Source organism: Stegostoma tigrinum, unplaced genomic scaffold, assembly GCF_030684315.1.
Source record: "Stegostoma tigrinum isolate sSteTig4 unplaced genomic scaffold, sSteTig4.hap1 scaffold_557, whole genome shotgun sequence".
NCBI lineage: Eukaryota > Metazoa > Chordata > Chondrichthyes > Orectolobiformes > Stegostomatidae > Stegostoma > Stegostoma tigrinum.
Window position 1 is genome coordinate 20,542 of NW_026728491.1, and position 27,701 is coordinate 48,242.

Sequence of the window (27,701 nt, forward strand, 5' to 3'; positions counted from 1 at the left end):
TGACAATGTTGCACTCCCCCCTCACTTATGACCGCACCTGAGCTACAATACCTCGCGGCTAACCTCCTAATTATGTAGCACCCATCAATTCTCAGCCCCTAAAATGAGATACTGCCTCAGTATTGACCCTCTGTTACTAATGCACTAAGTCAGAACAACCCTCCAGCAATGTGACCCTGCCTCAGAACTGACACTGAGAATGAGGCACTCCTTCAGCACTGCATCTCTAATCAGACATTACATTGAGACATTCCTTGTGTACTGACCCTTTGAACAATCAGGCATTCCCTCAGTACTGACAGTCTGACGATTGTGCACTCCCTCAGGACTGGACCTCTGATAATGAGGCACTCCCGTAGTACTGACCTCTCATAGACCTGTAACACCTCAGCCCTTATGCTCTGACAGTGTTTCAATACCTCAGTACTGACCCTCTGACAACGGGTCAGTGCCTCAGAACTGCCCCCCTGACAATAAGGGAAACCGTCATACTGACCCACTGCTTCTGAGGCCCTCCCTCCACACTGACCTCCCAGTGCAAAACTATTTCAGTACTGGCCCTTGAAATGTGAACAACTTCCTTAATTCTGTCCCCCTTAAATGGCAGCACTCCCTCAGCACTGACCCTTTGACAATAACGCACTCCCACATTTTTGACCCTGTGACAATGAGGCACTCCCTAACCCCTGATGCTCAGACAGCGCTTCAATATCTCAGTACTGATACTGTCACTGCCTCAGCACGGACCACTTGACAACGAGACACTGGTTAAGAACTGACCTGCTCACAGAGCTGCAATACCTCAGTACTGACCCTCTCATCAAGGGTCACTATCTGAATTCTGACAGCTGCATAATGATGCACTGCCTCAGCGTTCACCCTCTGACAAACTCCTGACGACCCCCTGTAAAGACTGACAGTCTCCCTGGACGTCCTTTCAATACTCACAGTCTCTCCTGGACTCACAATGAACACTGACACACGCCCCAGGGACTCTTTGTAAATACCCACACACACACACACACACACACACACACACACACACACACACAGGGGCACCCTGTAAATATTGACACACACACACAACCTGTGACACCCTGTAAATATTGACACACGACCTGGCAATCCCCTGTCAAGACCAACAGAGTCCCCGGGGACACACTGTGAATATTGCCACATCTGTGTGACCCCCTGGAAATACTGACAAAGCCCCTGAAATCACCTGTAAAACTGACACACTCCGTGGGACCCCCTGTAAATATTGACACAGTCCCAGCAAATCCTGAAAATAGTGACAGTCCCTGGGACCCTCTGCAAAGACTGACGCATTTCCCGGGGCCCCCTTTAAATACTGAAAAATTCCCGCGACCTACAGGGGTTCAGGGACTGTGTCAGTATTGACAGGGGCTCTTGGTGAGAGTGTCAGTATTTACAGGGTGTTCCGGGGAATTTGAAATTATTTACAGGTGCTCCCGGGAGTGTGTCAGTAGTTACAGGCGGTCCCATGGAGGGTCAGTATTCACAGGGCGTCTCAGGGATTGTGTCAAGATTGACAGGGAGACTTGGGGAGAGCGTCAGTCGTTCCAGGGGGGCCTGTGGACTTTGTTTTTTCAGCGGGTGTTGGGGAGAGCTACAGTATTTCAAGGTGGTCCCAGGGAGTGTGCCAGTGTTTACAGGGATTCCAGGGGAGTGTGTCAGTATGCACCGAGCCCCTAGAAATTCTGACACGCTCCGCAGGACTCCCTGTAAATACTGACATAGTACCTGAGAATCCCTGAAAATGCCACCACACTCCCAGGGACCCTCTGTAAACGCTGACACATTTCCCAGGGCCCGCTTTATACACTGAAAAATTCCCTCGGCCTCCTCTGTTTACTGACACACATACCCGGACCTTTGTACGTATAGACACACTCTACGCAACTAACCACAAATACTGGGATATCCCGTAAATACCGACACACACCTCACGACACACTGTAACTACTGTCACATTCCCTGGAATCCGCTGTAAATACTGAGAAACTCCCTGGGGCTGCATGTAAATACGGACACATTTCCCAGGGACCCCTCTAAACACGAACACATTCCCTGGGACTTCACCTAAACACTGACACATTCCACGCAACCCCCGTGAACACTGATAAACTCCCAGGACCCCCTGGAAATAATTACACATTCCCCATTCCCCCTGGAAATACCGATACACAGCCCGGAACTCCCGTAAACACTGACACACTCCACCCCCTGTAACTACCGATACTCTCCCTGGGACACCCTGCAAATACTGATGCAATCACCAGGACCCCTGTAAATTCTGTCACACTCCTCGGGAAGCCCTCTAAATACTGACACATTCCCGAGACACCCTTTAAATACTGGCACCGTCCCAGAGAACCCCTAAAAAAACTGCCACACTCCCCAGGACCCTTTGTACATACTGATATATTCCCCGAGACCAGCTGCAAATATTGACACATTCCTTGTCCCCGCTTTCAGTACTGAGAAACTCCCTGGGACTCCCTGTATATAATGACACATTTCCCAGGGTCCCCTCTAAACACTGACACATTCCCCAGGAGCTCCTCCAAATCCTGACACACAGCCCCAGACCCCTGTACAGGCAAACTCCCTGCGACCCACTGTAAATCTTGACACACTCCCTGAGACCCCCTGGAAATACCGACACACCACCCCTCCCGGGACCCCCTGGAAATACCAAAACACTGTAGGGATCCTCTGATTCTATTCTATGATGCCCTTGTCCTGTGAATGAATAAATAAAAAAACCTGGTGAAGCCGCCAAACAGCATAGCCAGCAAGTGATAGATACAGCAAAGTGATCCCACCGTCAATGGATCAAATCTGAGCTCTGCAGTCCTGCCACATCTCGTCATTTACTGTGGTGCACAATTAAACAACTGATTGGACGTGAAGACTCCACACATATCCCCATCCTCAATGATGGAAGAGCCCAGCACATCAGTGCAAAAGATAAGGCTGAAGTCACCAGTCAGTGACACACACATCCAACAAATAATTGAAGAAACAAACTCCTATTAATTAGTGATTTTTCACAGTCTCACAGCCAGCCATGCCTCATATACACACATCTTACTGACAATATGGTGACCATAACCAGACCCACAGTGAGCCTGGGCTCATCCACACTCCTCCCAGTCACATTTCTGATTTGAAAAATACACCTTTTTCACAAGAAATCTCTTTGTATATGTACAATGTCACAACTGCAGTTGCCTTCTGTCCAGCTGCATATCAAATAAACAAATAAAGCATTGGACTTTGGCTCCACCCAACAAACCAAAGACCTCTCTTAGACATACAACAAAACTATTTACATACATGTGAGACACGGGGAGGGTCCGAGGACTGAATGGACCCCCATTTACCTTCAGCAGGAAAACCTCAGACAGTGGTCCTTTCCGACTGTGCCTCGGCAGCAGCAGCCCCATCGTCCCAGTTATGCCCCAAGCTTTCAGTGCATCAGTGGTAGCAGGACGGCCAACCCCTCACTCTTTCCCAGTGGGGTCTACATGTTAATTACTCCGGGAAGCGTTTCTGTATGAGCCTGGCCTGATCTACACATCTCCCAGGAACTATATGGTAACTGTAAACAGTCTTAAAGTGAGCCCGATTGATTCACCCTCCTATCAGTGACTTGCCAATGATGATTGCCTGTTTCATAATCAGTCCAGTCTCATCTACTCTTCCTCTGAGTGAATCCTTTCTGTCCTCTTCCATTCAGCCCGTGCCTGGGAGAATGCAGCCAGATTCCCCTTCAGGCTGCATTTCATTCTCCTCACTGTCTCGGTGCTGCCACATACATCACCTGTCTCTCCATTTCCCTCTGTAACAGTTCTTGTGAAACCCATCCCCCTCCCCGCCCCACCTTCCAGCTGCAATGTTGGAATATCACCACATTGGGCATTGCCATTAGTGCTCCAGCTCATTCAAATTTCTTCACAAAACAGAAACACAACTCATCAACAAGACTAAGTGGCAGGCAAATGAGATACATCATACATCTAAAAGCAGTTTGTTGTTCAAAAGTGGAACTAACTTTAATTTGTATGCGTATAATAGAATCAGGAAGAATAATACATATATAGCATGCAACTCATTTCACTGAACACATTTGTGCAAATAAATGATATCTCTGCAGTTCAAACAATTCCAACAGCATAACATTAGAGACAGAGCATTTGGAAATGATACAGAAATTTCAGATACGAATGATTTAAAGAGGAGGACAGATTAAGATCGGGGAAACTGAACAGGCTGTACACACAAAAATCCATTTCGCAATTGGAATGCCTCATTCAGGCAATTACATCTCTCTCCCTCAGTCTCAAATGGTCTTCTTCCCATTCGATTTTCTTCCACTCTCTGAGCCACCCCCAATAAGCAGTTCCCTTCCCTCCCCAGTTTAGCCTCATGCCTTCCTTTGCACTGGTATGTAATGGTACCTTTCTAGGACATGTTTGATTTTCGATGAACACACCGCACTGGTTTGTGACCAGGTCGGCCAGTTGAACCTCACAGAATATGAGTTGCCTGACTGGTCCACATTAACAGCCCAAATCAGGGAGCCCTGACTGACAGCTAAGTCGTGTGAGGGTCAGAGATGCTGACACCCTGGCAACTATCTCTGAATGAGGCAGTGCTAAAGTTGAAGACAGTTCATTTGTAAATAAAAGTTGAATTGGAGATCGACACTGGCCTCAGTGTATTTAAAATACATCTCCAGCACTGGGTTTGAATATTATTGTTATCCTTTTGTTATCAAACATCTCTGTGTGCAGTGCTCAGCAGGGTTATAACATGGAGATGTGGGAACAGGATTGTTTAGATTCCCTACAGTGTGGAAACAGGCCCTTTGGCCCAACAAGTGCACACCAAACCTTGGAGCATCCCACCCAGACCCACGCCCCTGAACACTATGGGCAATTTAGCATGGCCAATCCACCTAGCGTGCACCTCTTTGGACTGTGGGAGGAGACCGGAGCACCTGGAAGAAACCCACGCAGACACAGGGTCAAGGTGCAAATTCCACACAAACAGTTGCCTGAGGCTGGAATTGAGCCTGAGTCCCCAGTGCTGTGAAGCTGCAGTGCTAATCACTGAGCCACCGTGCCGCCCCATATCGTGTTGCTTTTGCACAAACTTTGACAAAGAGGAAAGGCCACTGATAATGGCAAATGCTGGAGAATCCAAAATAACAAAGCGTGGAGCTGGATGAACACAGCAGGCCAAGCAGCATCTCAGGAGCACAAAAGCTGACATTTCAGGCCTAGACCCTTCATCAGAGAGGGGGATGGGAGAGGGAAGTGGAATAAATAGGGAGAGGAGGGGATGCGGACCGAAGATGGAGAGAAAACAAGATAGGTAGAGAGGAGAGTACAGGTGAGGAGGGAGGGAGGGGATAGGTCAGTCCAGGGAAGACGGACAAGTCAAGGAGGCAGGATGAGGTGGTCGGTCGGAAATGGAGGTGTGGCTTGAGGTGGGAGGAAGGGATGGGTGAGAGGAACAACAGGTTAGGGAGGCGGAGACAGGCTGGGCTGGTTTTGTGATGCAGTAGCGGGAGGGGAAGAACTGGGCTGGTTTTGGGATGCAGTTGGGGAGGGGGAGATTTTGAAGCTTGTGAAGTCCACATTGATACCATTGGGTTGCAGGGTTCCCAAGCGGATGAGGAGTTGCTGTCCTTGCAACCTTCGGGTGGCCTGATTGTGGCACTGCAGGAGGCCCATGATGGACATGTCGTCTAAGGAATGGGAGGGGGAGTTAAAATGGTTCGCGACTGGGAGGTGCAGTTGTTTGTTGCGAACCGAGCGGAGGTGTTCTGCAAAGCGGTCCCCAAGCCTCCGCTTGGTTTCCTCAATGCAGAGCGGGTCAGGAGTGAGGGGGCAGGTCACTGTGAGGGGGGTCAGGACTGCAGGGGCAACTCACTCTGAGCGGGTCAGCACGGAGGGGTAGGTCGCTGTGAGTGGGTCAGGACTGCAGAGAGAAGTCGCTGTGAGCTGGTCAGGACTGCAGGGGCTAGTCACTGTGAGCGGGTCAGGACTGCAGGGGCGAGTCAGTGTGAGCGGGTCAGGTCGCTGCGAGAGGGTCAGGATGGAGGGGGCAATTCGCTGTGAGCATCCCATTTCACTCTGTCACGGCATCCCATTTCACTCCGTCACGGCATCCCATTTCACTCCGTCACGGCATCCCATTTCACTCCGTCACTGCATCCATGCTGCGTGGTCCATGCTGTGTATAAATGTGGCATAAAATCCTTACTTGTATGTTCATTTCCTCTTGTAATAACATGTGGCATCATTAGCATCCTTAATCACTTGCATTTCATCAGAAAGCCTGGTACAAACACCAGATAACATGACAGTCTGAACAGAACTCTTTTGCCAATGCTTTAAACATATGGTCATGTGTGTCTCAGTGAATAAAAATCCTCCTCATTTTGCCGCAATTAAATCTCATAATAAAGGGAGTATGTCTGAAAGTCGTCTCATCCGAAGGAAAACAGACTTGCTCCAGGAAAGCTGCTAAAATATATCAAGAAAAATATATATGAAATGATTCTAGAAATTTCTGCAACACAAAGATCAAAGGAAACAATAGAGACATAGAGTTTGACAGCATGGAAACAGACCGTTTGGTCCAACTCGTCCATGCCGACCAGATTGCCTACGTAAATCTAGTCCCATTTGACAGCATTTGGCCCCTACCCCTCTATACCCTTCCTATTTTTATCCACACCCAGATACCTTTTAAATATTATGTTTGTATCCGCCTCCACCATTTCCTCTGTAGTTCATTCCATCCATGCACTACCCTCTGCATTAAAAGGGTCCCTTTTAAATTGTTGCTCTCTCACCTTAAACCAAGATGTCTAGTTTTGGGCTCCCCACCCTCTGGGAAAAGACCTTGACTATTTACCCTATCCATGACCCTCATGATTTATAAACCTCTATAAAGTCACCCCTCAGCCGCCGAAGCTCCAGAGAAAATAGCCCCAGCCTATTCAGCCTCTCCCTCAGCTCAAACCTTCCAATCCTGGCAACATCCTTGTAAATCTTTTCTGAACCCGTTCAAGTTTCACAACATTCTTCCTGTAGCAGGGAGAACAGAATTGTACACAGTGTTCCAGAAGTGTCCTAACCAATACCTTGTACATCTGCACCATGACCTCCCAACTCCTTCACTCAATGACTGACCAATAAAGGCAAGCATAGCGAACGTCTTCTTCACTAACTTATCTGCCTGCAACTCCATTTTCATGGAACTATGAACCTGCATTCCAAGGTCTCTTTGTTCAGCAACATTCCCCAGAACCTTTCCTTTATGTATATTAGTCCTGCCCGATTTGCCTTTCCAAAATGCAGCACCTCACATTCATCTAAATTCAATTCCATCTGTCACTCCTTGGCCCATTTGCCCATCTAAGCAAAACACCAATATACTCTGAGGTAACCTTCTTGGCTGTCCATTACACCTTCAATTTTGGTGTCATCTGCAAACTTACTAACCATACCTCCTATATTCACATCCAAATCATTTATGCACATGATGAAAATCAGTTGACCCAGCCCTGATTCTTGTGGCACACCCCACATCAAAGAACTCTAGTCTCAAAAGCAATCCTCCACCACCACCCTGTCTTCTACCTTTGAGTCAGTTCTGTGTTAGTTTGATGAACACACTGTTGTGTTGCACTTACACATCACATTTTGGAAAACAAACCACACTGATTTTCTACTTTATAAAAAAAATTGTTCCAAGTCTTCATTGTGCAGCACTGCAGTGAACTGAAAAGGTGTAGACTTTTAACCTGCATAGAAAGCATGTGCAGAAGTTAAAACAAAAAAAAAGCCACTTCTGTCCTAAAAAGACAATATTATATTCCAAAAGGCCAGGGAAGTTGGAGAATGCAGCATCATGCTTCCTGCAGAGATCAAGTTTTGTCTGTGTTGTAAAAAACAAAAGAACTGTGGGCACTGTAAATCACCAACAAAAGCAGAAGTTGCTGGAAAAGCTCAGCAGGTCTGGCAGCATCAGTGAAGAGTGAGATCTGAGGAAGGGTCACAGGACGCGAAACATTAACTCTGACATTGTCTACGTCATAGTGAGTTATGTCTATTGCTTCAGCAAAATCGAACCAACTCTGAATGAAAATCAATGCTGAAGAAATATCCAAAACATCCGCTGTCCCCGTTGTGGCTTCCTCTACATTGGGGAAACAATGCAGAGGCTTGGGGACCGCTTTTCAGAACACCTACGCTCAGTTTGCAATAAACAACTGCACCTCCCAGTCACGAACCATTTCAACTCCCCCTCCCATTCCTGAGAGGACACGTCCAACCTGGGCCTCCTGCAGTGCCATAATGACGCCACCCGAAGGTTGCAGGAACAGCAACTCATATTCTGCTTGGGAACCCTGCAGCCCAATGGGATCAGTGTGGATTTCACAAGCTTCCAAATCTCCTGTCCTCCCACTGCATCCCGAAACCAGCCCAGCTCGTCCCCGCCTCCCTAACCTATTCTTCCTCTCACCCATCCCCCCTCCCACCTCATGCCGCACCCCTATTTCCCCTCATCCCGCTCCCTTGACCTGTCCCGCCTCCCCAGACTGACCTATCCCCTCCCTGCCTCCCGACCCATACTCTCCTCTCCACCTACCTTCTCCTCCATCCATCTTCCATCCGCCTCCCCCTCTCTCCCGAATTAATCCAGAACCCGCACCCCCTCCCCATTTTCTGAAGGTGGTTCTCGGCCCGAAACATCAGCTTTTGTGCTCCTAAGATGATGCTTGGCCTGCTGTCTTCGTCCAGTTCCACACGGTGTTATCTCGCATTCTCCAGCATCTGCAGTTCCCATTAGCTCTCCTAAACAAAGGCTGCTGTCTTTCAAAACCCAATCTCAGATTTTGCAGATCGTCCTTACCCTGAAAAAATACCAAATATGTATAAAGAGGAAAACTGGAGGTGAAACCATTCAAAAAATTTTCATTAGCATAATAAATGTTCAAACTGTAAAAGCAGGTTAAGCACCTGTATATGAGGAAACTTTAAACAGACACTTGCAGCCAACAAATGAGAGAAATATCCATTTCTTGCTGGATTACCAATTTTGCTGTTGGGAAAATAGGCCTAGGCTTAGCAATGTACATTCAAACAAGATAGCCCCCTCTCAGAACTCAACACTCACAGTCGTAGAGTTCTGTTTTCACAGGTTGGCGTATAATAGCATCAAGCACAATACACCAAATCTTCTTTGGTACCTTTTCCTTCCATAAAACTGCTTTTAGTAGATGCGCACTGAATTCATTTTATACACGTTGAACAGTTGCTAAGTTCAAGAGGCCAGTTCCAGCACTTTGACTTGCATCTGCTTCATCATCAAAACAGAACAAAATAAAGACCCACTCTTTGTAAGTCAAGTTTTCCATTTTTAGTGACAAGGTGAAGTGCAAGAACTGCTCACTTGATGTTAAAATCTCCTAAATATGTACCTATATATTTCAATTCTGTGAAATATGTGGAATGAGTTCGAGAGAAGGATTAATTTTCTTGTGCTGGGAGAGAGCTGGGACAGATAAAATAGGTTGAATAGCCTCCTCCCATGCTAAAAATGTCCATAACTGTTGTTGGCCCTGCTAAATTGAAGTGGCCATCCTTTCATTATGACTGTGAGACGCAGCATGTTACAATAGATGGCACAATGAAGAAATCCTTTGTTATTAATGAATTTTTCAGCACTCGGCATTCTTCCGAAGTCAAATGTTCGACATACACCTGTTGCACTGACTTGGTTCCAAACAGTTATAATGTGGAGGTGCTGGTGTTGGACGAGGATGGACAAAGTCAGAGCTCACATGACATCAGGTTATAATCTGACAGGTTTATTTGAAATCACACAAGCTTTCGGAGTGCAGTCCCTTCATCAGGTGCGGTCAGGGAGGAAAACACACAGTCACACAATTGATAAGCAGACAGATCAAAACATCATACAACTGGTGTGAGTGGAGTGTCAGATAATAAGTCTTCATCCAGGATGTTTGTTGGTTTGCAGATATTTTGTTGAAGAAACACACAACTTGTAGTTACAGTCAGTGTGGTATCTTATAAATTCTTGCTTTTGAAATAAAGGTTAAAACTCTAAGACAGATTCTGAACACAAGCCTCTAAACTACAAGTCAGAGTCTGACCTGAGATGTCACCTTTTGTACATTCCTGTTGCGCTGCCTGATTATCATGACAACACAGCACTGACATGGACTTTATAAACGCTTTACTTGCCTCCAACACTCTTGGTCACCTGTATAGAGTTATTATCTGACACTCCACTCACGCCAATTCTATGATCTTTTGATCTCTCTGCTTATAAGCTCTCTCTCTCTGTGGTCACCTCACAAACTGCACCTGATGAAGGGGCTGCACTCCAAAAGCTTGTGTGATTTCAAATGAACCTGTTGGACGACAAGCTGGTGTCATGTGACTTCTGACTTCAAACAGTTATAGAATGTGTTTTCAATCCTACCGTGACTTGACAATAAGTCAACTTCTTAAAATTTATAAAATGAGAATGTCAAGTGAAGTATGTCTAACCTTGAACATTTAAAAAAGGAAATATTACAACCATAGTATAGTCAGACAGTAAAGACAGAAGGAATGATTGAATCGACTGTGTCTGACGCCACACAATTAATCCCCCTTACGGAAGAAAGGTTGGCTGTGTTCTCTTTCTTCAGGAACATCCAGCTCATACCACCTTACCACTGCTTGTTTTATTCATCTGGTATTCCATCTAATTCCTTGCAGTCTTGGTCAAACCTTCATGTAATTTATTTAAATTTTCAATGAAATAAATTTAACTTTATATTCCACAATTTTAACATTTCCTTTTAAGGTTTGAACGGTTCAGTTCGTACAGTGCACATGTTGTGTTAATAATTGGAGAAGATGGTGGAAAAATCAAGATATATTGACAAGTAAACAAATGGCTAACTTCTGTTTCCTTGTCAGTAATGCCTTTTGAACAGAACATAAAGTTGCGCAACTATGTAGAGATAACAATTTAAAACTGGGAAGACCACTTTGTGGTCCCCACACCAATCTCTATTCACTACCTACTGATTGCATTCCTCCGCCTTGGCAACAATGTAATATTACGCTTGTCTCAGCACAACCTTAGCATCTTGTTTATCCCATGATGAACGTCCAACAACACATTCATGCAATCCCTCAAGCTGTCTCTTTACATCTTTTCAATCCTGCCTACCTGTCTCTTGTCTTGGCTCATTAGCAGTGAAACCTTCATCTGGAACTACTTCACTTCTGGACCTGACAATTCCAATGCATTCCCTGTTGGAGTCCCACATTTGCCCATTGAAAACTTGACGTCGTCTAAAACTCCACTGCCCGAGTCTCACCTTGAACCAAATCCTATTCTCTGTACTTTCTACCTGACTGACACTATTAACGGTAATTTTATTAAATTCTCATTTTTGTTTCCAAATCGTTCCTTGGCTATGCCTATGGCTATTTTGGTAATCTCCACCAGTCCAACCATACTTCAGGATATCTGCACTCGTCTAATTATGTCCTCTTGCCCACTCTTGATTTCAAACGGCCCACTACTAGTTGCCAAACATTTAATTGTGTCGGCTTCAAACCCAACAAGAGACTTCCTGCACCTTCAGCGAGCAAACTCACATCCAGAACCTCAACCCAAACAACAAATCTTCTCAAAACTCGCTAACTTCCTACACATCTTAGCCTCTGTACGTTTCCTCTTTTAAGGCACTTTTTAAAACAATCCTCTTTCATCAAGCTCTTGATCGTCAAAACTAAGAACTTAATAAGGCTCAGTTGTATTCTGGGATCGTGAATACTCCTTTCAGACGCCTTCAAAGTTTCCCTCCATTAAAGAGATTTTATAAGTGGTTGAAGTCATTGCCAAGCAGAGGGGGACGAATTGGGGAGTTACTTCAAAGAGCTATGATATGCCAAACGACCTCCTTCCACACTGGCCAACTCTGATTCTACAAACACAAAAATGATTTTCAGACTTGGGAAGATCCCTCAAAAATGTCACAAGTAACCAGCTTATGGGCAGAGTCGAGCTGCTGAGATGATAGACCAGGATTTAGGGGTACCAGGAGTGATAATATGCTGAACACAATCAAATTTTGAGGTTGTAGAATGATGTGGTCTTCATCATTTTTGACACTTTGACCATTTTCCTTCCTTTCCACAGAACAAGTCAAATAGCGGCAGCACAATGTTGCATGGACGCTCGAGCCTGCTCCACCGTCAATGATGATTGTGGCTGGTCTTCCACATCAATTAAACTTTTGCTCATATCTCATCCTCTGCTCAAAACATCGATCTATTCACGTGCAGTATCCCTCTCGCTAACTTAATGAGAATTCATTCCAATCACTGAACTCCGAACGCAGACCCACCCCAGGTCAAAAAATTCAGCTGAGATCAGGAACTGATCTCGCCTGTATGGCTGAGCTGGCTTTTAAAAAGTTTGCCAGTGAGAGAGTCTCAGTGAGAAACATTCATTAAAAAAAATAATTGCATGGATTGCTCTCCAATCCTAAACTCTATTCAAATTCAGTTGGCTGAACGGTTGGTTTTTGATGCAGACTGATGCCCTGCAGAGAGGGCTCAATTGCCATACCAGTGAGCTTACCACAAAGGGTCTTCGCCTCAACCGCTCTACTTGACTGAGGCGTGGTCATCTTCAGGTTAAATCATAACCAGTTGTCTCTCTCTAAGGAGTCGCCAAATGGCGTGCTAAGACTTTACCTTTAACCCTGATAACATGGCAACAAGCAGATAACTCAGCTGATGTCACTGGCTAATAAAATCCTCAATTATACTGATATTCATGTTGTGATATCATCAGAAGGCATGCTCAACTAAGTTTTAATTTGCAAATTAAGTTAACAACCATTCAATCAATATTACTGAAGTACTCATATTACTGATCGTCTCCATACAACATTGTGGTTACATCTGTTCATAAGTGAAGTGTAATGTAATTGCACTTACTGTGGTTTTATCAATGTGATCCTGCAATGAGTCAATAAGCAGGTCACCCACAGGTTGCCAATCAGTGTGGACCCCCTCAGCTGTTATCACATGAGCCTCAAGATCATCCAGAGCTTTCTGCAGTTCTTGAAGTTTCTCCAACGCCTTTTCCACCTGTTTCTGCCAGTTGCTTGCACGGGTTTTCAATTGCTCCCAATTTTCCTTCACTTCTGTTGACTGTTTGCGGACAGCTTTGGCAATTCTCTGGGCTCTCTCTTCCGGGGTACGTTCTGGAAATATGAAATGCAAATAATTTATCAACTATTCATGATTTTGATCGATAGATTTTCTTTCTAAACCCCTTTCCTTTAAAAGGTCTCTCTGGACTTTCTCCTGAAATTGGGATATATATTATAAGACCGAAGCACATCAATGATAAATTCTGTAATCAGCTAGCAGGTCGTCGAGTCATTAACAGATAATCACAGAGAACCAATACAAAGCCAAATAAAATTCCGCAGATATTTGAAATTTGTCACTACCAAGGAAGCTTTAAAAAAGGAAAAGGATCACTGACTAAATGGGTACAATTCTCAACAAAAGATTTGAAAAATCCTTTCAGTGTATCTTTCGTAGCTATGAGACAAACATCCAACACAAACCAACTTTCATCTTTCAGGACTGGCAAGTTAGAATGATAAACCCAAAGTCTACCCTGCACAGTTCTCTCTAGAACTCACTTAATGAGGTTGTTAAGAGATGTAGAGATAGCAAAGTGCGCAGCTGGATGAACACAGCAGGCCAAGCAGCATCTTCGGAGCACCAAAACTGACATGTTGGGCCGAGACCTTTCATCAGAAAAGGGGGAGGGGGAGAGAGTTCTGAAATAAATAGCGAGAGAGGGGGAGGCGGATCAAAGATGGATCGAGGAGAAGTTAGGTGGAGAGGAGACAGACAACTTAAAGAGGTGGGGATGGAGCCAGTCGAGGTGAGTGTAGGTGGGGAGGTAGGGAGGGGATAGGTCAGTCCGGGGAGGACGAACAGGTCTCGGGGGCGGGAAGAGGTTAGGAGGTAGGAAATGGGGGTGGGGTTTGAGGTTGCAGGACGGGATAGGTGGGCTGGTTTTGGATGCAGCCGAGGGGAATGTGCAGCGGATCAGGGAGTCACCTGAGGGTGGTGGGAAAAACGTCTTTGGTGGTGGGGTCGGATTGCAGATGGCAGAAGGGTCGGAGGACGACGCATTGAATCCGGAGGTTGGTGGGGTGGTACGCAAGGGCGAGGAGGACACTGTTTTGGTAGTTATTATGGGGAGCGAGTGTGAGGGATGAGTTGTGGGAAATGCGGGTGACACGGTCGAGGGCGTTTTTGACCACTGAGGAGGGGGAAGTTCCGGTCCTTGAACAACCCTCAACAGTTTCTCTTTCAATTCCTCCCACTTCCTACAGACAAACGGGGTGGCCAGGGTAGCCACATGGGCCCAAGCGATGCCTGCCTCTTTGGAGGTTACATGGAACGCTCCCTCTTCCGTACCTACACTGGCCCTCAACCTCACCTCTTCCTCCGTTACATCGATGGCCGTATCGGCACCGCCTCGTGTTCCCACAAGGGGCTCTAACAGTTCATCCACTTCACCAACACCTTCCTCCCGAACTTGAAGTTAACCTGGACAATCTCTGATACCTCTCTCTCCTACCTGGACCTCTCTATTTCCAACCACTGAGAAACAAATATCCATTTCAACTCCACCAATTCCCACAGCTACCAAGATTACACCTCCTCCCACCATATTCCTGCAACAATTCATCCCCTATTCCCCATTCCTTTGCCTCTGCATCTGCACTCCCAGGATGAGGTATTCTATTCCCGTATATCTCAGATGTCCTCATTTTTCAAGGACCACAACTTGCCCCGCTCTGTGGTTGATAACGCCCTCGACCGTGTCTCCAGCATTTCCTGCAACAAATCCCTCTCACCCCACCCCGCAACAACAACCAAAACAAAGTCTCCCTCGTCCTAACGTACCACCCCACCAACCTCCGGATACAACGCATCATCCTTCAAAACTTTCAGATTCTCTGGGAGGCTACGGAGGTGGTGGCGGAGCCTTTGGCCTTGATCTTTGAATCCTCATTGTCTACAGGTTTCGTACCAGAAGGCTGGAGGGTTGCAAATGTTGTGCCCTTGTTCAAAGAGGGCAGGAGAGATGCCCCAGGTAATTACAAACCCAGTGAGCCTTCCGTCTGTTGTAGGAAAAGTTTTGGAAAGGATTATAAGAGAGAGGATTTATAATCATCGAGCAAGCACCAATTTGATGGGAGATAGTCAACATGGATTTGTCAAGGGCAGGTCGTGTCTCACAAGCGTCATTGAGTAATTTTGGAAGGTGACCAAGCATGTGGATGAGGGTCGGGCAGTTGACGTGGTGTACGTGGATTTCAGTAAAGCCTTCGATAAGGTTCCACATGGTAGGCTATTGGAGAAAACATGGAGACATGGGATTGAGGGAGATTTAGCAGGTTGGATTAGAAACTGGCTTTGGCTAAGGCGGCAACCAGTGGTGCTTGATAGAAAATATTCAGCCTGGAGTCTGGTTCCTAGTGATGTGTCTCAAGGATCTATTTTCGGATCACTGCTGTTTGTCATTTTCATAAGTGACTTGGACGGAGGCATTGGTAGATGGGTTAGTAAGTTTGCAGCTGACACTAAAGTCAGTGGAGTGGTGGACAATGTGGAAGAATGTTGCAGGTTACCGGTAGACTTTGGATGAACTGCTGAATTGGGCGGAAAGGTGGCAGATGGAGTTCAATGCGGATAAATGTGAGGTGATTCACTTTGGGATGAATAATAAGAAGGCAGAATATGGGTCAATGGAAAGATTCTTGGTCGTGTTGCTGTGCAGAGGGTGTCCATCTATGTCGATCCCTGAAAATTGCCATCCAGGTTGATAGTGCTGTGAAGAAGGCTTACGGTGTTTTAGGTTTTATTGGCAGTGGGATTGAGATCCAGAGCTGTGATGTCATGCTGCAACTGTCCAAAAAGCTGGTGCGGTCTCATTTGGAATATTGCGTACAGTTCTGGTCGCCCCATTACAGGAAGGATGCGGAAGCATTGGAAAAGGTGCAGAGGAGATGTTGTCTGGTCTGGAGCGAAGGTCTTCTGAAGAAAGGCTGAGGGACTTGGGTCTGTACTCATTGGAGAGAAGGTGGTTCAGAGGGGATTTAATAGAGACATACAAGATGATAAGTGGATGAGATCGGGTGGACAGTGAGGGTCTTTTTCCGAGGATGATGACATCAGCTTGTATGAGGGGGCACAGCTAAACAGTGAGGGGTAATAGATTTGAGATAGATGTCAGAGGCAGGTTCTTTACTCAGAGAGTGGTAAGGATGTGGAACCCCCTGCCTGCCAATGCAGTTAGCTCAGCCACATTAGGGGCATTTCAACAGTCCTTGGATAAGCATATGGATGATAATGGGATCGTGTCGGGGGGATGGGCTTAGATTAGTTCACTGGTCCATCCAGATCATCGCAATGGGCAAAAAAGCACACCGTTGTCTCTACTTCCCAGGAGGCGAAGGCAATTCCGTGTGTCCACAAGGGCAACTTTCACTGATGTACCACAGAAAGCATCCTATCTGGATGCATATCACAGCACGGTTCCTCTAGCAAAACAATCCCTAATTATTATGCTCCTGCCTTTCTTCTTCCAGGCAGAATTGGTTCTGCTTTGTCATAACTATATTGGGAGAAAATCCACGCTCAGTCTAAGTTAATTCTTCCAACAATTCAGATACCATGGAAGACTGAGAAAATAGTGGGTGTGTGTGGGAGAGAGAGAAAGAGAGAGAGAGACAAAGCCAGAGGGGTTGCTGGGGGGGGGCGGGTGTGGAGGCAGAGAGAGAGACAGAGAGAGCGCGAGAGAGACAGAGAGCGCGAGAGAGACAGAGAGCGCGAGAGAGACAGAGAGCGCGAGAGAGAGAGAGACTGTGAGAGAGACAGAGAGAGAGAGACAGACAGACAAACAGAATAGGCTACAGAATGTGAGAGTGTGTGAGCGCCTGCATCAGGCAGTGAGAGAGATGTTGCTGAGGTGGAGATAGTTGAGAGTGTCGATCACCAACAATCTCTCCTGGTCCACCCAGATCGTCGCAATGGGCAAAAGCGCACACCAATGTCTCTATTTCCCCAGCAGGCTAAGGTAATTCGGTGTGTCCACAAGGTCAACTTTCATTTATGTACCAGAGAAAGCATCCTATCTGGATGCATGTCACGGCATGGTTTGGCAGCAGCTCTTCCTAAGACCACAAGAAACTACAGAGTCATGAACACAGCATAGTCCATCATGCAAACCAGCCTTCCATTCGTTGATTCCACCTTTACTTCCTGCTGCCTCGGGAAAGAAACTGACATAATCAAAGGCCCTTCTCACCCGCCAATTACACTCTCTTCTCCCTTTTTCTGAAGGGAAGCTGTCAAAAAGTTTGTATGCATGTGTGAAAAGATTCAAGAACAGCTTCTTCACCGCTGTTATTCGACATCTGAATAGGACACTGAAAAGTTTAAATCTAATTTTGATCTCGCTCTCTGTGCATCTTCTCTGCAGCTGTCGCTATGTTCCATTTCACTAATGCGCCTTGTATGGTATGATCTGTCTATACTGCATGCAGAAGAAAACTTGTCACTGTACTTGGGCACATGTGACAATGACGACTCAAATCAAATTGACTGTGTGCAAGAGAGAGGTGAGTGTATGATTGTGTTCAAGAGTGCAAAGACAGTGCATGAAAGCGTGAGTGTGCGCATGACAGAATGTGTGTGCCAGTGACTGTGCTCAAGAGTGTGTGAAAGAGAGTTAGCACAAGAAGGGAAGTGTTACAGCATGCATGAGGGAGTGAGAGTGTCTCTAAGAGTGAGTGAGCTTGACAGCAAGCGAATTTGCAAGTGTAAGTGTGTGAGGGAGAGATTTGTGGTAGTGTGTGTGTACTTGAGAGTAACAGCATTGGCAAAAGATCCTGCGACAGTGCATGCAAGTGTGCCACAGAATGTGTGCAAGACCGTGTACGACTGTGTGGCGGTATGGACTATGAATGAGTGAGAATGTGACAGAGTGTGTTTGTGAGAGACTGTGTTCCTGACTTTTTTTTTGTGTGTGTAGTGTGTTTGTGCATGAGGAACAGGATATGCATGTGCAACATCGTGTGACTGTGAACTTCTGTTTGTGCCTGTGAGTGAAGTGATGGGGGAGAACAGGGAGAGGAGAGATAAAGACTGAGAGAGAGAGGGAGCATGAGAGAGAGATGAGATGAGGAATTAGAAATGATGAGTGGTCAATACCTGGAGGAAAAAAAGAACAGCGTCTGTGCGTTAAGAGAAGCTGCTGGATCTGATATGGAGGCTATTGTTTTATTGATTGTACTGAATGAAAAGCAAGTGTCACCTCTCAGTGTCAGGGGACAGGAGATGTGCATCAGAGAAGGAGATATAGTCAGCCTTGTTAGAGACAGCAGACACGTTGCAAATGCATAGAAACTGACATGAAAGCTTTCTTGTCAATATGTAAAGAGGTGAGACAAATATGACGAGTTAATATTGTACCTTTGCGCTCAGTAAAATCATAGAATCATGAATCAGAGAATCCATACTGTGTGGAAACAGGTCCGTCAGCCCAACATGTCCACACTGCCCCTCACAGCATCCCACCCAGACCCATCCACCTATAACTCACCTAACCGACACATCACTGAACACCTTGGGAAATTTAGCATGGCCAATCCACCGACCTTGCACATCTTTTGACTGTGGGAGGAAACTCGAGCACCCGGAGAAAACCCATGCAGGCACATGGAGAATGTGCAAACTCCACACAGAAAGTCACCAAAGGGTGGAATTGACACAGCAGTGTTAACCAGAGCCACTGTGCTCTATATTATGCTCATTAAGCTGCAAGCATTTTTTTTAAACGCAAGGAAACGTACCATCGTCACATAATCCAAGAGGTTTCAATCTTCTGTCAGCTTTGAGAACTTTATCCATATCCACAAGGACAAGGTGATGTTAATGGTGTGAGACCGGTTAGTATGCAGCAGCTCGTCATGCAAAAAAATTAACGGCACTTTCATTGCTTTTTTCCGAGGGGCGCAACAGAAAGACAAGAACATGAAAAAATCCTGAAATCTTTCTCCAATTTCAATCTCCAAGGGACCATCCATTCCTCAAAAGTCATAACCAAACTGAACATGGGCCTCCTGCAGTGCCACAAATGATGCCAAACGAAGGTTGCAGGAACAGCAACTCATATTCCGCTTGGGAACCCTGCAGCTCAATGGTATCAATGTGGATTTCACAAGCTTTAAAATCTCCTCTCCCCCCACTGCATCCCAAAACCAGCCCAGTTCGTCCCCGCCTCCCTAAACTGTTCTTCCTCTAACCTATCCCCTCCTCCCACCTCAAGACCCACGTCCATTTCCGACGTACTAAACTCATCCTGCCCTCTTGACCTGTCCGTCCCCCCCCGGGCTGACTTATCTGCTCCCTACCTCCCCACCTATACTCTCGTCTACAGTTTCCATCCCGGCCTTTTTAAGTCGCGTGTCTCCTCCCCACCGATCTTCTCCTCTGACCGTCTTCGATCCGCCTCCCCCTCGCTCCCTATTTATTTCAGAACCCTCTCCCTATTCCCCTTTTCTGATGAAGGGTCTCCACTCGAAACGTCAGCTTTTGTGCTCCTAAGATGCTGCTTGGCCTGCTGTGTTCATCCAGCTCCACACTTGATTCTCCGAGGGAGTGGTGGAGGCTGGGAAAATTACAACATTTGTGAGGCATCTGGAAGGGGATATAAATGAGGGGAGTTAAGATGGCTATGTAGCAAACGCAGGAAAATGGGACTGGATTAGTTAGGATATCTGGTTGACATGGACAAGTTGGACCAAAGGGTCCATTTCCATATTCTACAGCTCGATGACTCTGACTTTATTTGATAAGTTGGATTCAGAATGGGCTGAGTTGGCAGGAAGCAGAAGGTTATGGTTGATCCATGTTTCGTGACTGAAAGTCTGTGTCCAGTGAGGCTCTCCAGGGATTATTGTTCGAGCGCTCACTGCTGTGCTATATCAGAATGATTTAGACTTAAATGTTTCGAGGGGTGATCACTAAGTTTGTGAAACATATGAAAATCGCTGAGATGGTAACTTGTGATGAGGAGAGCCCAGGATTGCAGGGTGATGAAAACAGGCAGGTCAGATTGATTTGTGTGGCAAATGGAAATTAATCTGAACACACACGAGGGGGTGCACTTGCGAACTACACACAAGGCGAGGGAATTCACCAAAATCCATCAACAGCATTTTCCAACTCACAACCACTTCCATTTAGAGGGACAAGGGCAAAAGTAAGATAGGATTCCTGTGTGACAACCCTGCATTTCGCTCTGTCATGACATTGAGAGTACCCACAGCACATCGGCAACAGCTGTTCAAGTACTAAGCTCCCACCACCTTCTCTCTACTCGCATAATTGAATTCTGTTAACTAAATCATAGAACTCTGTTTTTGGAACACTAATTGGGCCATCGTTATTAAATCGAAAATTATTGAAAATGCTTCAGAACTTGGAATTTGCCTGTGAAGGCAGGCTTTTGTTTTTAAAACTCTTCCAAACAAATTAAAATGCAACACACACTCACAACGCATTGCTGCAGCAGCCAGGACATTATATTTCAAATCCTGGAGTAAAAGAACGCTCCACAACCGATTGGAATCAGCTCAATGCTGCAGCCCAATGACTTGAATTTTTTGAAACAGCATAGCCTGGGTTAGAGATCGTTTCAAGTCTTGACAGACCACCAAAACTGCCTGCAACATCAAGTTAATGTACCTTGGCTCGTTCTAGAAATGTAACGCATCATCTTTGAATTCATTTCCGAGATGTTGACAGCACTGGGCCTAGTTGCCCTCGAGAAAGTCAGGATGAGCTAGCTTCTTGAAACACTGCAGTCAATTTTGTGTAACTAGATTCACAATCCTGTTAGGAAGTCAGTTTCATGATTTTAACCATGAAGGAACTGAGATATATTTCAGTTTCAGGATCATCAGTAGCTTGAATAGGAACATCCTGCTGATGGGTCCCCATTTACCTATCGTTCTTGTCCTTCTAGTTACCAAATATCATCGTTTAAGACGACATGGCCAATAGAAATAGGTCCTTTGACCTGATCCTCCATCCAATAGGATAATGGTTCATGTCACACTCTGCATACCCACTTTGCTGTCCTTTCACCGTTACCCTTGAACCCCCAAAACTTGCCAAGAATGCATTTATCTCAGTCCTATGCGTGCTTTCGGACTTTTCCATCATAGATATCTATTGGTCAGGAGTTCCAAAGACACTCAGCGCTCTGAAAGAAGAAATTCCTTCTTATCTCATTTGTAAACTGGTGCATCTTTATTTTGAGATAATGGGAACTGCAGATGCTGGAGAATCCAAGATAACAAAATGTAAGGCTGGATGAACACAGCAGGCCAAGCAGCATCTCAGGAGCACAAAAGCTGACGTTTCGGGCCTGGACCCTTCATCAGAGAGGGGGATGGGGTGAGGGTTCTGGAATAAATAGGGAGAGAGGGGGAGGCGGACCCAAGATGGAGAGAAAAGAAGATAGGTGGAGAGAGCATAGGTGGGGAGGTAGGGAAGGGATAGGTCAGTCCAGGGAAGACAGACAGGTCAAGGAGGTGGGATGAGGTTAGTAGGTAGATGAGGGTGCGGCTTGGGGTGGGAGGAAGGGATGGGTGAGAGGAAGAACAGGTTAGGGAGGCAGAGACAGGTTGGACTGGTTTTGGGATGCAGTGGGTGGAAGGGAAGAGCTGGGCTGGTTGTGTGGTGCAGTGGGGGGAGGGGACGAACTGGGCTGGTTTAGGGATGCGGTTGGGGAAGGGGAGATTTTGAAACTGGTGAAGTCCACATTGATACCATTAGGCTGCAGGGTTCCCAGGCGGAATGAGTTGCTGTTCCTGCAACCTTCGGGTGGCTGGCATCATTGTGGCACTGCAGGAGGCCCATGATGGACATGTCATCTAAAGAATGGGAGGGGGAGTGGAAATGGTTTGCGACTAGGAGGTGCAGTTGTTTGTTGCGGACTGAGCGGAGGTGTTCTGCAAAGCGGTCTCCAAGCCTCCGCTTGGTTTCCCCCATGTAGTGGAAGCCACACCGGGTACAGTGGATGCAGTATACCACATTAAGCAGAGGTTCACCTGCACATCTGCCAATGTGGAATGTCATCTTGGGGCCTGGGATAGGGGTGAGGGAGGAAGAGTGGGGGCAAGTGTAGCATTTCCTGCGGTTGCAGGGGAAGGTGCCGTGTGTGGTGGGGTTGGAGGGCAGCGGGGAGCGAACAAGGGAGTCACGGAGAGAGTGGTCTCTCCGGAAAGCAGACAGGGGTGGGGATGGAAAAATGTCTTGGGTGGTGGGGTCAGATTGTAGATGGCGCAAGTGTCGGAGGATGATGCGTTGTATCCGGAGGTTGGTGGGGTGGTGTGTGAAAACGAGGGGCATCCTCTTGGGGCGGTTGTGGCGGGGGCGGGGTGTGAGGGATGTGTTGCGGGAAATGCGGGAGACGCGGTCAAGGGCGTTCTCGACCACTGTGGGAGTAAGTTGCGGTCCTTGAAGAACTTGGACATCTGGGATGTGCGGGAGTGGAATGCCTCATCGCGGGAGCAGAAGCGGCGGAGGCATTGGGAATAGGGGATGGAATTTTTGCAGGAGGGTGGGTGGGAGGAGGTGTATTCCAGGTAGCTGTGGGAGTCGGTGGGCTTGAAATGGACATCAGTTACAAGCTGGTTGCCTGAGATGGAGACTGAGAGGTCCAGGAAGGTGAGGGATGTGCTGGAGATGGCCCACGTGAACTGAAGGTTGGGGTGGAAGGTGTTGGTGAAGTGGCTGAACCGTTCGAGCTCCTCTGGGGAGCAAGAGGCGGCGCCGATACAGTCATCAATGTAACGGGGGATGAGGTGGGGTTCGGGGCCTGTGTAGGTGTGGAAGAGGGACTTTTCCACCTTCGGTCCGCCTCCCCGTCTCTCCCTATTTATTCCAGAACCCTCACCCCATCCCCCTCTCTGATGAAGGGTCCAGGCCCGAAACGTCAGCTTTTGTGCTACTCAGATGCTGCTGGGCCTGCTGTGTTCATCCAGCCTCACATTTCATTATCTAACATCCTGGTAAATCTCTGTTTCTCTGTCATGCCTTGTCTTTGTAAATATTTTTGAGTCAACTCCAAATTTAGCCACAGTACATTCACCCCTTTCCTCAAAGTCATGAGTAAACAAGCTCAAGACCTGTGGTTCCTTCAGCGCTACCTCATTTCTTACCGACAAGCCAACCCTGTTATCTCTGTCCATTTTTATCAGTGCTAATGGGAACAGCAGATGCTGGAGAATCCACTTTAACAAAGTGTGGAGCTGTATGAACACAGCAGGCCAAGCAGCATCTCAGGAGCACAAATGCTGACGTTCACTGAAGTATAAGGGTCTCGGCCCGAAACGTCAGCTTTTGCGCTCCTGAGATGCTGCTTGGCCTGCTGTGTTCATCCAGCTCCACATTTGGTTATCTCTGACCATTTGCCTGTTCTTTCTATAGGACATGAATCATTGGATATTTAGTTCCCAACAACAATGTCTCTGTGATACCCAGAGCGATCAATCTGCACCACAAACTCATTCACTTTGTTTCATACACTCCCTGCAATTAAATACAAGATCCTCAGTCCGCCATTTTCGGCCACCGTTCTTATCTGCTGCACCTGAAGTCAGAGTCCTGACCATTTCCATACTTTTGGTCCGATGACTTGCTCTGGAAACTTTGCTGAGCACTGACCAGCTTCTAACTTTTTCCATAATTTTCCATGCAACTGAACTCACCCGCTCCACACTTTTTATTTTAACGCTCCACCCCCGAGACCTAGCTCTGTCTTTTGCCAGGATACTTGTCCCCATATGATTCTTGTCGAGCCTATGCCACCAGAACAACTCCCTCCTTCCCCATACCCATGCCAATGTCCCATGAATTCAAACACATTTCTGCCATGCCACCATTTGAACAATGCATTTACATCTTGAATTTTCTTCACACTGTGCCAAATTGCTCAGATAAGAATGCAGAGATTACTACATTTCTGGTTCTGCTTTCTCACCTCAGCGCTCATAATCCCTCAGCAGAACCTCTTTCCTCTTTCTTCCATATCAATGGTACCTGTGTGGACCACGATAGCTGGATTTCTACTCCTCCCACTTCAAGTTCCTTTGTAGCCGAGATGGAATATCCTGAACCTGGGCACCAGGCAGGCAACACTACTTTCGAGACTCTCGATCCTCATCACAACGAACAGTGTTCATTCCCCAAACTATACTACCTCTGATTATAACTACATTTCACTTTTTATCCCCTCCTGAATGTCCCCCCTGTACCACAGTGCTACAGTCAGCTTACTCATCTTCCCTATACCCTGCACTCTCATCCACACACGAAGAAAGAATCTCAAACCTGTTAGATAAGATCAAAGGCCAAGGTTCCATCTGCACTATATCCTGGATCCTTCCACCTGCCCTGTTCTTTGTCACACTCTCACGTCCCTGGCCACTGACCGAGTTTCAGCTAGTTAATCTAAGGTGTTTGACTGCCTCCTGAAGCACAGCATTCCCTGGTAACTCTCCCCCGCATGATTTGTTGATTGGTCAAAACTGAGGTTCTAGTTCATCAACCCTGAGCTGGAGTATGGGGTATGACCACTCCCCCGTCACGTAGGTATAAATCATCGTCTGGCCTGGCATCTCCATTTCAATTACTTCGATCGTAATTTGATTTAAAAACATTCTGGTCTTTTAGTTTGTAGCCTGTAAATATTTCTCCGACTTAGTTTCAATCTCAAAGTTCCTGATAATAGATTCTTAAACCACTAGCTATCACCAAACAATGAGCCTGGTTCACCCTCTGGGTCCCTGATTCTGGCTTCAATTTACCCTGTTTCAAAATAAAATGCTTATGAACTAACAGGCAAAAAAAACAAGCAAATGGCACCTCTTACACTCTGCACAGACATTGCCACCAAAATATACATTCACTCTAGATGCGATCTCTCCTTCCAGAACATGCAAAGCATACTGATCCCTAGCAATACACGACCTTCAAAACCTCAGCTCTCAGCTTGTTACTTTTGAGTACATTCTCAAATGCTTTCTCCAAGTCCAAACACAACACATTTACTGGCTTTCCTCTATTAATTCTCCTTCCAAAACTTCCTCCAAAAACCAAAACAATTAGCCAGACATAATTTCTCTTTCATCAGGCTATGGTGATTCTGTTTGATTAGATTATGACTTTCCAAATGTCCTGCTACGATTTTCTTCATCGCTGATTGCCACATATTTCCAACAATAGATGTTAGGATGGTTCGGTTGTAGTTATCTTCTTTTTGCCTCTCTCCTTTTTAAATAGGGATGTCACATCAGCATTTTTCCAGCCCTCAGATGCTTCTCTCGAATCTAAAACTTTTTGGAAAATTACAATCAATGCATACACCGACTCTGAAGCTCATTGTTTAGAATCTTAGAAAGTCAACCATCACGGCAAAGAGTCTAATCTGCTTTTATTCCATCAGATTGTCTACTGCTATTTCTCTCATGGTACTGATGGTGTGGTAGTGATGTGTTTAATTCCTCCCTGTATTCTGTAGTAATAAGGGGATCCTTGAAGTATCTTCCACTGTAAAGACTACCCTTTTCTCATTGTCGTTGTTCCTGGATTTAAAAATTAACCTGGCCATCTCAGCCGAGCATATAATTAATGGCATTACCTCTAAAACCTTTTCTGCTAAAGTGTTCAATAGATTGCTACAACCTGAAAGAACGAATTCTTCCCCTAAATTAATAGGCAACCAATTTGAAAATGTGGCCTCTGGTCGTAAAATCTTTCACAAATGGGAGTAATCTCTACAGATATACACCATCAAGCCTCTTAAGCATCTTAAATGTTGAAAAAATAAGATTTGTTTCAATCTTATAAACTCCAAAGAATGTCGTCCCAGCCCGCCCAACATTCTTAAGCATAGCAATCCCCTCCGCCATTTCCGAAATCAACCCGGTCAACATGAGGTGTTCGGCCTATGCAGCATTCACTCTGTGGCCGTACACGACTTCTAAGTTACCATCCCGCTGCTACGACTCTACTTCTATTTACGATGCAGTCCTCTGTCCATCCGAACATACTGCCCTTGAACACATGGGCTCTTTTCTTTTGAGACACCTTATGAGCTGTACCTTATCAAATGCTTTGTTGAAATCTCAATGTACGACATCAACTGGTGGTCCTTCATCAGTAATGTTTGTTTCCTTCTCAAAGCACTGTAGCAAGTTTGTCAAGTATTATTTCCCCTTTATAAAAGGATGTTAACTCTGTAGGATGTTTATAGCACACTCAGTACCCTGTTATTTCATCTTTCATTGCCGGCATGAACATCTACCCAGGTTCACCTAAATTGGCAATACTGCCTTACTATTTTGTCGAAGTATCTTTGTAATAAAGGTGTATTGTTCACAATCTTTCAATCCTCTGAGAATTTTCCACAATCTAAGGATTCTTGGAAGATTATCATCAGTGCCTCCATTGTAGCTGTCGCTGCATTGTTCAACATGAGAGGATACAACTCATCATACCCCTTGGATATTTTCTCTACTGATTGGAGTCATGTTTGGAATTCTGTGCAGTGACATTCACTTTTAACAGTTTGCTAAATACTACCAGGAACAGAAATTGCGATCCAGCTGCAACTAAACTAAAGCTTTCAGCACGGAAGAAAGTCTTTCAATTCATTATGAACCTAATAACTCCTGAAAAGGGCAATACAATTTGCCTCAGTCCATAAATGTTCCTTCTCCAACATCCTGAGATGCATTATCTGTATTTCTTCAAATTTACCACAGAATCTGTTTCAATCACCCTTTCAGCAACACGCATGACAACAATTCGGCATTTTTACTCCCCCTGTAGCCTCCGTTGCACACGTGCATTGTTAGATGATTATTTATTTGTGTGCCTGCTTTTTTGCTTGAATGGAGAAAGGTAAATTTCTGTTCTTTTGTCATCAGAACTATTGCCTCCTCACTCTCATCTTCCTTGTTTTATCCTGTGCTGGAATATTTAATTTGTTGACATATCTGAAATATGTTGTTGAATGGATTGGGTTTTGTAACATTGCATTCCCCATAGACCACCTACCCATCCTGTTGCTTGTTCTAACAGTTATTATCTCGCAGAGTGGAAAATGCAGTTTGAAAGCAATGGAACGTTATCGATGAAGAACTTGATGCATAAATTGCTGCGATCTTCCAAACTACAAACTCACCTTCAATTCTTTCTCGGTCAGAGCATTATGCCGGCGCAAATGAATCGTGTTCTCAATGGGACTTCCAAAACCATGGAATTGAATTTGCATATTGATTTCTTCTTCCCTCTTCAGAAATGCAAACTAGCATCTTGATGAAGCTTCCAAGGCGATGATTGTGTCCTTCGATGAACGGAAAAGTGACTCTTAGATTCATGGAAATATTTCACTACTTCTATAAACATGAAAGGCAAACATTCTCCCTGCATATGACCCAG

General features: G+C 45.8%; 1 long non-coding RNA gene across 1 annotated transcript; it reads right to left on the reverse strand.

The window, feature by feature from the left end:
- Positions 1 to 4,056: 4,056 nt before the first annotated feature.
- LOC132208871 (uncharacterized) lies at positions 4,057 to 27,602 on the reverse strand. The gene is made up of 4 exons (XR_009444977.1): positions 27,445 to 27,602; positions 13,083 to 13,351; positions 8,698 to 8,962; positions 4,057 to 6,563 (listed from the first exon to the last, which is right to left on the reverse strand). It is a non-coding gene; the product is annotated as an uncharacterized LOC132208871 (long non-coding RNA).
- Positions 27,603 to 27,701: the final 99 nt, after the last annotated feature.